At 41.6% G+C, this 11,195-nt stretch overlaps 1 non-coding gene across 1 annotated transcript; it reads right to left on the reverse strand.

Moving 5' to 3' along the window:
• Nucleotides 1–10,968: 10,968 nt before the first annotated feature.
• On the reverse strand, nt 10,969–11,040 carry trnae-cuc. The gene has a single exon. It is a non-coding gene; the product is annotated as a tRNA-Glu (tRNA).
• Between the last annotated feature and the right edge of the window lie 155 nt (nt 11,041–11,195).

Here is an 11,195-nt window from a genome sequence, read left to right on the forward strand (position 1 = left end):
AGGCTCGAGTGCTGAGTCGGACTCTCGATTCACACAGTTTGAAGAGCAGCGCAAACACGTCGCACAACACTCAATTACGGGGTGATAAGGATTCAATTATTAAAACCTCTTTTGTTCCTGATGGTGTCCGGTGTTTGGAAAGCTACTTAACCGGCTCGCTCACACAAACGCTTGGATATTTCTTTGATGCTTGAATGCTAATATTTGAAATTCCCCGCCTGGGCGCCGCTTGCTCAAATGCCCACTGCGAGGCCGGAGGGAAATCTTAATGGAGTTCTTGCGAATGACTAATCGAGGGTTCGACTTCCTTCACACGTGGAAAGTCCACCACCGGCCAATCGCGCTGGCAGGATGTTTGACTGGCAGCCATTTATTACCAGTCATAATGGGGTGCTCCGTGACTGTGTGAGTGGAGCATGAGTGAGTGTATTTTTAGCCATGAGGACTAAGGGATCCCAGGACCTCTCCCTGTGATAAGAAGTGGCCAAAGTCCACTGGCTAGCAAAGGCCTAAAGAGCAAATAGGGAACACACACACACACACACACATGGAGAGTCAGTGTTTAATATGCTCATACATGGGGCTTTAGCTGCAGTGTGATGTTGCAGGCCAAGGGAAAACTGTTTGTTTGTACGTGAGGGGCAAGTTAGGGGTAAGATTCAGGTCAGGTAAAGGTGAGGTGACGTCACCGAAACAATGGTTTCTGGTGCGGACGGAGGGTTCATCCAGAGTTCAGGCCGTTTAAAATGGTGTCAGCGTGCGTTAAGGAAAGGCGTTAAGGAAAAAAGATGCCACGCGTGGAAAACGCCGGCAGTTTCTCGGAATAATGAGAGAAAACATGACGAGGAAGCCAGAGGAGAAAATGTGCCTCAGTCCAGAGGTGGTCACGGCGCACATGTCTGACGATATCTCTGAGAGGAGGAGCGACGGGCGAGAAAATCTTAACAAATTGGTTATGTCTGAAACGCGGGAGTTGAAAGGAGACGCAGAAAGAGAGAGGGAATGTCGGAGATGCCATGAGACAGGAGGAGCACTGGAAAACAAAAGAGGCTCCACACTCTGCTCCGTCTTATCTGTCTGGGGGTCTTATCCACCTCTGGCTCTGTTAGTGTAACCCCTTTCCCTCCCTCCCTCCCTCCCTCCCTGCCGGCCGCTCTCCTTCCACCTCATCCCTCCAATCCTCCACTGCTAGCGGCGGACCCCGTTATCAGGCCGGGGCTGACGTCAGGGGGCCCGCTGGTGCTGGGGGGCCGGAGACGGAGGCTGATAGCGCGGCAGAGGCTGCCTCCACACAGGCTGTGGGAACCGCGGACCCAGCCCACCTCGACCCGGTGGCCCCGCACGTCCACCACAAACACACACACACACACACACCGACGTGAGGCCACGCGGCCAATTCATGAAAGCACACAAAGCTGCTGAGAGTCGCGGCGAGCTTTAACAACGTGTCGTGACTTTGACGATTCATTTGTGACCATTAGAATCTGTAGATTTCTGCTTGCTAACAGGAGAAGTAATACACAAGGCTCTTATTTTACCCATGTACAGCAATTTGTCTCGGCTGTAGCTGTTTTTTTTAATAATGCTATATAAATAAAGTTGAGTTCGTGTTTGTTTTGAGTTGTTCCTGAACTGTGTATGTGTGTGTGTCTGGCTGCATCCTGCTTGAGATGACTGCTGCTATTAAGAAGTGTCATTGCTATGGGGTGGGGTCTAGGTGGGTGCTACATGTCTAAGTAACATCCACACAAATGCTACATCCAGAAGTTTCCCAGCAGATCATTATATTGTCACTAGACGGTCAGTGTTATCTACTTCAGTGGTTTTAATGAAATGGCTGATCGGTGTATATACATCGCATATATGCAGATTTCTGATTAGCTTTAGTAATAGTTACATTGAAGCTTTTGTCTGGGTTTCTACTAGTTTAAGGGAATAAACAGCCACTCCACATTAACATTTAATCATTTTTATGTGTGAAGTTGCAGTTTTCTTGTCGAATCAGGCTTGTATGCGTGAGGATTTGCGTGTTTTTCTAAGGTGTTTGTATGTTACGCCTAAAAACATGAGGTGAATTTGACGATAACTTTGTGACTAGTAGCTAAGCTAAGAATCTGTACATGTAGTAATACACAAGGTTTGAGCCGGACGTAACTGAGAGATCTTTCGTGGAAATATGTGCGTGGAAATATAAATTTAACTCCACGTGTTGACTCATGACCTTGGTTGTCCCGTGTACTCATCCAAAAAAAAAAAAAAAGCAAAAGGAGCTCAAAGAGGTGCTGGATATAAATTCTGTATTTTATGAGTAGTTCCTTATCCAGGAAGGATTCCTCCTCCGAACGTCTTCACATACACAAACAGTGACTTTGCCTTAAATGCGTCTCAAGGTTTCTATATAGCTGTAATTTGTCGTCTCCCTTCGTCTCCGCTGTTCGTCTGATAAAAGCTCCGTATCACCAATTACACGAAGCGATACCTTTTAGGTGCGTTTGTCAGCCCGTTAATCTCCATAAAAGACATTACATTTGAACGATTTTTATCTCAGGGTTGGTTGAAGTCCATGAGACATGAAAAAAAAACAAGAAAGAAAGAAAGGAATCAGGGAATTCACCCCCTCACATTAGGTTAAGGAGGTACTTAGCCTCCACGAGTGGAAACAGCCAGAATTGTCATGCCATAATTTGTAAAAAATGTGTGTGTGTGTGTGTGTGTGTGTGTGTGTGTGTGTGTGTGTGTGTGTGTGTGAGAGAGAAGAGTGTGTGTCGGTGCAGGTCAACAGGTGCAAAATGTGTGGGGAGTGAGCGCAGCGTGGATGGCTACAGCAGATGAAGTTAACAAGTTTCACATCATTAGATGCAGGTGCAGCACTCCCAAAGCATGCAAACACACACACACTCACACACACACACAAACACGCACACACACCGACAGCGTCTCGTGTCATCGTCGCAGCGCACGCCGAAACTACCAAACACTATTAAATCCGGGCGTGACTCATTTACAGTCATGGGAGTGAGCAGGACCATCAATCTGCCGTTTACGTGCACATATATTTCCCCCGTTTTCTTACGTGTGTCACAGATGTTTTCAGAGATGGATCTGTCGGATGGGGAGTGGAGACACACTTATCAGCGTGTTGTCCTCGATAAGACCGAGAAGATTTGTAAAGGTTGCGGTCGGTCAGTTCAGGATTTGTGTGTGTGTGTGTGTCTGCGTCTTTCTCTTTCTTACACTGACCTCTTCTCGGCCGAGCTAGTAGGAGGAAGAAAAGAGTGGCCTTGACAGAGTGAGAGGAGGGGTGAGATGCAAAATAAGAGTCCGCGAAAGAAGGAAACCGTTGTTTCTGAGTTTCTCGTATCTGCTCCTCCGCCTCCCGCTGCCATTATTCTCTCGCTCTCCGGCGAGTTTCACCAGCGGCCCTTTTGCTTTCGGAGCACCGCACAATGATTGAGAGACAACGCAGGAAGGAGGAATGAATGAGGAACTGGGAGTTCACTCTTACTGTGAAACGCTTTAATGCCACTTTCTTTTTCTTTTAAAGAGCGCGCTAACACTTGCCGTGATGGAGTTTCTCTTCTGAGTAGTGTCCTTTCAAACTTCAATAGGGAAAATAACACAAAGAAACAACTGCATATCTACAATAGCACCGGTCTGAACTATAAATAGCCCCTGCAGTGCATCGTACACATGTGCTTAACACCAGCTGGGTGAACAACAGCGTCGAGAATGTGTTGGGAGTCGTGCAGTCCTCATGTAGCAGCCCCCTTCCAACGCCAACTTTAGATCTGGTTGAGCATATTTCTTTTCTCTCCTAGTAGAGGCTATTGGCAAACTATCATTCGCATCCATATCTAATACTTAGTCAACTCCCCGCTCCCTTCCTCCACCGCAGTGTTTCCTGCACCACTGGAGGCCACAAAAAGCCAACACAGAACATATCCAACCCCACGGTTAGCGCTTAGCCAAGCTCCACACAAGACGGTAAATTTTATTTCTTCAATGCATCAACAATTTAGGGTTGTTCAGCACCTCAGTCAAACCTTCATGTTGCAGTCATACGGTGGTTTTGTTTCGACTTTCTGTCCAGGATATTGTGATTTCTGCCAGTGGAAAGTTCTTCCTTTAAAAGCCGTCTTTGTCTGCAACAAAAAAAAAGTTGATTACTGATTGTCAATCAGTCACTCACGGTTTAGAACTCACTCTGTCTTAGAAGGTGAATGAATGAATGAATTTTATTTTTAACACGTATAATAATATACAACCATTTGTATACAAAAGAAAGAAATAAGAAAAAAAAGAAAAAAATAATTGCTACTCCTTTTTAACTATTCCTCAGTTTGTATCATTTACTCTATATAAACATCCATATAAATATATAACAGGCGCACGAACACACATGTAGGAAGTACGATTTTCCTCTTTCCCCTCTCACCAACGTTGTCAATCTACCTATTGTTGATCTGTTATCAGACTCAAGTCCTTCCCCAGTTTTAATTAATATTAACTGATTTTATTGATCTGATAGATTCCAATTTCACATTTCAGACAGTGATTTAAAAAAAAAACAAAAAAAAAAAACGTGTTCCTCTTCTTCACTGGCATCAAATAACTTTGAACTTTGGTCACTTACTCTGAGGCGTGAATCACTTGCATGGTTTGAAAATAAAAACAGTGTGTAATTAATTTTGTGAAATTTTCTTGAAGTTTCTTTTTTTTATTGTTTATTAAACATAAACATTATTCTAATTTTATGGAAGGGGATTAGGGCAAAAATTAAAGTAAAAATTCTGAGTTTTAAGTCAGAACAGTGGCCCTAATCCTCTTCCATACTAATCCACATTTTCTTCTTAGCACTAAAACAAATGGAAGCTGTTAGAGCTGGAGCTGTTGTCACTTATAGGTTATTATGTTACTGGTCAAACTGGGCTGTATGTGGCCCCTGATCTAGGTGGAGAATCTTTCCTGACGTGTGTTGCCTGTAGTTTTGCATACTTCTTATTTCATCCAGAAATGAGAAGTAAACACATAGATGCATGTGGGTGGCGATCTGAAAAGGTAAAACGTAACAATGTGGATAACTTCTTGCATTAAGACGATATAATTTAAAGATATTCAGAGATATTTTCACTGATAGATCTTCCAGTCGTTCAGACCCTAGAAATATTATCTTTTAGTCTTTTTATCCCCACTCAGGTTCACCAAAGCTATATCAATTATTTTTTTCTCCCCTAGAAAAAGTGTAAAGAACATGAATATATACGTTTTCGACTGTATCTCTACAATAACCTGTGCTTTCTCCTCTCTCTGCCACGCAGTCTCACTCAGCGCCCCCCTTCTCTGCCCTGTAGGTGACATGATAAGGCCTCATTAGCCCTTTTTTAATTAGTCCAGCACAGTTGCAGTAGGCTGGTCTGTAATCTGGCGACAGGCCAGGCTAAAATAAACCAACCCAGTGGAAACACTGCACAAGGCTGGCCAACAGATCACAGAGGACAACACAGAAACTAAGACAGGAGGTATCAGACTTAGACCAAACCAACATTTTCTTAGACTTTTTACCCCCATAGTCGTTTGGCCCAACTGTTTGAAACATTTTGAAAAATCTCCCTTGGCTTTTCATTTTAAACTTCATCTGCGAAATTTGTTTTTCATTTTTTAAAACCACACGAGGAATCCACTTCTAAACACGTCTACTCCCTCGACCTGACAGCTTGCTGGCTTTACTCCCGTCCTGTGAAACTTTAACTGTAAACGTAGTGCTAAATCATTTAACACACTTACTGGTTCAAAAGAGTTTAAAAGAAAAAAGCAACGTCTAAGTTTAACCTTTTAAAGTATGGTTGAGTTTGTTTTGACTTTTCCTACGTATGTGTGTCTCTGTTAAAGATAAATCCTTGGAGCCTTTTTTTTAATTTTTTTTTTTTTTTTACACGTGCCTTTCTTGCTACCATTTGGAATTTACATGGATGACTGTGCCTCGTCAAATATGGCTCTTACTTTGTTTTTTTTACGTGCGTGTGTGAATTAAATGGCGTGTGTTTGTGTGTGTGTGTGTGCGTGCGCACTGTGGCGTCTATAGCTTGTGGAGAATCCATCAAAGCTTATCATTATAAGTAAACATGACAGAGTGGACAAAATGTCTTGTGCGCCGCCAGACCTGCTATCTGACCGCAAGCCATATCTGTGATGATGGACTGATGTGGCGCTGGCCTGGACTAACCAGGGTCTGAGTGTGAGAGAGAGACAGAGGGAGGTGCGCGTATGAGCGCACGCACACTCGAGTGCACACATCAAAAGGCGTACGCGCACTCAGACGCGGCGAGCACACACTTGCGTTGCCCTATATCTTTTACCCCTCAAAGGAATATTAGCTCTACAGTAGATGAGGAGTTGACTTATCTCTTAGTCACAAATGGGCAGACGTTGTCATAATTCATGTGGGAATTTACAGCTGTTATTTACCGGCCTTGAGTTTACTGGGGCTCACCTACGAGTAGAACAGAGACAGGAGTTTTTCATCCCAAAAGTGATTGTTACTGTTCAGGACAAGCCTTGTTTTTTTATGGCAGATGAGATCAGAGGCGAGTTAAGGAGCGCTCAGGGAGATTTATTAGTTATGTTAACTAATAGCTCACGATCTGTTCTCATTATTGTAGTTTCCCTAAATGTTGGAAGACACGCTTGAACTGCAGTACGTCATGTGAGGGCGTCCAAAGAAATCCAGGGTGATTTGGAAAACGACCGTATTATCTGTTAGGGCTTCTTTTTTTTTTTTTTAGAGCTATTTTCTGCATCGAGGTGAGCTTTCTTGAATGTGTGTGCATATGTTGAGGACAGGCTGTGTGTTCCTCTACTTGTTACAACACCACTGATAAGCAGGGTAAACAACCATGCACTGTTTGCTCCCCTGCCGCGGTCACGTGATCAGAAAAGTCTAATGATAGGGTGTGTGTCTGAGAGGGTAATATTCTGCTCGTGTCCATCTTTTCTTCGCGTTTCGGTCATTTGCGCCGCTGTGCTGGAGGCGTTTGCCTCCTGCGCCGTCTGGATAGTTGGCTTTAAGAACTAGAAACCCCGACATTGATAACCTTTCTTCCCTGCTGTTCAGTTCCCAGGTCAAAGGTCATGGCTGCGGTGCCTCAGTTGACTTGGCAGATTGACAGTAGGTGTAGTGGCACTGGATGGTATACAGTATTTCAGGCCACGTCGCCGTCACTTTCATTCGCCTCTCTGTCTTTGTTGACTGGCTTGTGAAAGTGGCTAAAGTGTGTGTGTGAGTAGGGGTCGTTAACCTCACTGGGGGCCTTTGAGTCGGTCTGAACTTTCCTAGACCACCAAGAGACTGATGAGTGGCTCCATCATATCTAAACTATTACAACTTGTAATGACTAACGCACATATTTTAAGAGCATTATGAGATTTCTGCTCCTACATTCATCCACAGACCTAGACTGTGTTCGACATTCATCTAATGAATTGTTGATCCATTCTCAGCTCTGTACATAGAGTCTTTCCCCAGTTTTCAGTAGATCTAACTATATATTAATATTTACTAAATAGTTTTTTATTCAGAGTTTAGGCAGAAGATGGAGCTTTTCAATTCTTAAAATTTCCTTCTGCTCGGTTGTCGACATCAAATAACATTTTTTACTAAATGTTAGTCGGTTACCTGCGATGTCTTCCCAAGTAGGAGTTCAGCTCACACTCTTAGCACATGTTATAGCGCTTGTAATAAAATTACACACAGTTTCGCATACAACAAAATATGTTGTATGAAACTAATCTAGATAATACACTGAAAATAGATAAATATCTGTATGACACTTATCGCAAACTGTGCTCTCCACGTTCTGCCCCTTAATAAGATAAATTTGACATTTTTAGTTAATTGTTGTTTATTTAGATCAATGCTACTTTCATGTCTGTACTATAGGCATGAAGTTAGCTTAGCTTATCAACGATGATCTAGAAACATGCAGGACGACCAAGCTAGCAGTTGTGTCCCAACATAACTATTAAAGTTCTCTAATTAACTTATGTCTCCTACAAACAAACAAACTATATACTAAGATAAACTAAACTAAGCTAAGCTAACTGATTACTGCCACTATCTTCACGGTTACAAATTAACAATTACAAACATGAGGTTTGCCACCAAGAAAATAAATAAGCCTATCTCCTACATTGTTGTTTAAAAAAAAAAAGAACAATAATCTTATTTTGATTGCTAATTACTTAGATTGCTAATTGCTACTAATGCATGTTTGCTAGATATCTAAGGAACAATGTTGATCAAATAGTTTGCATGTTTTTTTTTGTAAAACATTTTTCTAATTCGATGGTTTGTTCTATTTTATTATATAAATATTTGGAAATTAAGTTTTTAAATGTACATTGTTATAAAGTAGTGTTGTGTTTAGCCATTTTCCTCCTTAGGTGTTCACCCTGAACATAGTAAAATATTAGCTAGCTAACTTTAGCATCATGCTATTGACTTTTTTAATAACGGTACAAGAAAATGCAGCGACATAAACAAACAGTAAATATCAGAAATAATTTTTTTATATGTAATAATGTAAATTTTATGATAAAATGTCAAATCATCATAATCAAAGTACAATAACCTAAATTCAGTAACACAAATAACAGTAACACTAATTTTTGAGTTTCATTTCATTTAGCCTACATTCTTGAAATGAATATCAACGTACCTCTTTTTATCCTGAGTCTTTTTCGTCAACTCCTTCAACACAAAGCTTGTAAATGTTTCAGATCTGTTGGATTCTGAGGGTTGTTATTTAAACGCTCGTTTAGCTTCATTGTGACTGTAAATCTGTTTTAAACATTTCTTGTCCTAATTGGTTTATTGCCCAACATCCCGTCAGCATTCTTACATCTCCCTGTAAACACACAGATAAATCCCACATTTTTTTTAACACATTTTGGTTCATTAAAATGAATTATGACCCCCGTATTCACTATCAATTATCATTTGTGTGACATATCCTTTTGCAGTGTTTAGGTTTTGCATCTTCTTGCTGCCACGGTGTACTTGAAGTTATCAGAGCTTGTAGTCTAAGCTAGAAGTGTGACGTCCAAGCGAAATGATTTCAAATCTGTCCAAGGCCTGCACTGGTTCAGACTTTTAAGACTAGGAGTTCAAAAAGATAAAATGCGAGATATCTTGATTTGCACTGACTAAGAGAAAAAAACAAAAAACAAAAAAAAAAAAAAACTGAGGGATGATTTTAGCTGCTGCTGCTTAAAATTCCTGCTCTGTGTTTCATTTTTAAGTTTCCCTCTGTTCTTCTGCTCATCTTTCTGCTACTTTATGGCCATCTTTGATGTTACGTTACCACAAAAACACAGACGCCGTAATGCTACCAAGCCCTTTGTGCGCCCTGTCGAGAGCGTACCGTAAAAACTCTAATATCAGAGGCTGAAATGAAACTACCTGTGCACTGAAGAGATCTTACATGACAAGCGGACCAGAGACAGTATAGCTTGGATGAACTTAGTATTATAGCTCTGTCTGAGAAGCACATCTTGAAAACATTACTCACCCAAGAGTCAAAAGTTTACTCGAGCACATCTCAGGTTCTTTTTAGTGCTTAAAAGTTTGTGACAATATACTACCCTGCCTGCCTCGGCGTGGTTTCCTTTCTTTGCCTCTGCTGGTTCAAAAGTCATCTTTATGTGACCGGGAAAGATTGGGGAAAAAAACTATGGAAAACTGCTATAAACATGGATCAATTTGAAAATAAAATTATAAGAAAGAAGCAGATTGGAGGTAAAATACAAGAAAGTTCAACAATAGCATTCACAGACAACGAGAAGATGGCGGCAGACACTTGGAGCTGTCCCGTTTCTGAGTTACAGGGACGTTTTGATGGTCTTGAAAGGGGACGATGATACCCAGAGCCACAGAGTCCCTGCCAACACAAACCCTGTTCCCAACCAAAACAGCCCCCCCTCAATCCTTCGCTCCAGGCAGACTAAAGGGGAGGAGGGAGCAGAGAGGGAGGTGGGGGCGGAGGGGAGAGTTGATGAGAGTCTGAACAGGCTGGAGGAGGGACACACCGGCGCCATGGCGATCCCTAAGACAACTTATCTCCTCTCTTACAATGATAGCGCCTGTCAAAATAACTGCCAAGATACGCAGCCAGCGAGGAACTGGTTAACTCGTAGGTTGTCCAATCAGGGCCTCTTTCTGTCCCTACCTTAGAGGGCACATTATTACTTGTCTCTTTGCTGACAATTACTCAGGCAGATTAGGTTCAACTTCAATGTCACCGCCTGCTGCTAATTGTAGAAAACATCCACATTTAAAGTATATTAAAAATGTGAAATTTGAAGTTGTCTTCACAAATACGAGAAATCATGCAAAACAAAAGTTAAAGACGCCTAATTTGGGCATCTTTACTCATCTGAAAGACACGATTTCTTTCTTTCTTTGACATAAGATACAATAAAATAAAATATGCTATTTTTGTTTAATTTCTCACACAGAATACTAATTACACAGATTCTTGTACACACTGTGGGGTTTTATATCCCTATTGTGTATGGACTACTCAGTACCTGCCACACCCGCGCCATTTCTTGTAAACTGTCGCCACCTAGCGGCAAATACTGGAAATGTTGCCTAAGCGGTGGCCAGGTGATGACAAAAAACTATGTGTACAACCAACAAAACATATTAATTACACACCTAAAAAATACTGGACAAATATAAAATGTTTTATAATTATGTCATGGGACAATTTTTGTTGAATGTGAGAAAATAAATCGCTACCCTTTGACGGAACTGAGGAAAGTTTGGTATTATTATGGATATAAATAACATAGTGCATGGCCTCAGTAACAAGTGTGGTTTAGACTTAGACTTTAACAATCCACAAGGGAAATAGGCTGGTCGCAGACAGTAGTAGTGAAAGAAAATTGTTTTGAAACTGAAAAAGCGAGTTCCCTGACCGGGAATCGAACCCGGGCCGCGGCGGTGAGAGCGCCGAATCCTAACCACTAGACCACCAGGGAAGGTTATGAAGCAATCATAACCGTAACATTTTATATCTCCACATATGACACATATTTTTTAACATGTATGTTTAATTTTAATTATGTTCTCCGAAAATGTATTGAATATTTAAACTTGCTTATTAAAACTAGTCTGCCATGCCTGGGTAGAGCCA

This window comes from Mugil cephalus, chromosome 21 (genome assembly GCF_022458985.1).
Source record: "Mugil cephalus isolate CIBA_MC_2020 chromosome 21, CIBA_Mcephalus_1.1, whole genome shotgun sequence".
Classification (NCBI taxonomy): Eukaryota; Metazoa; Chordata; class Actinopteri; order Mugiliformes; family Mugilidae; genus Mugil; species Mugil cephalus.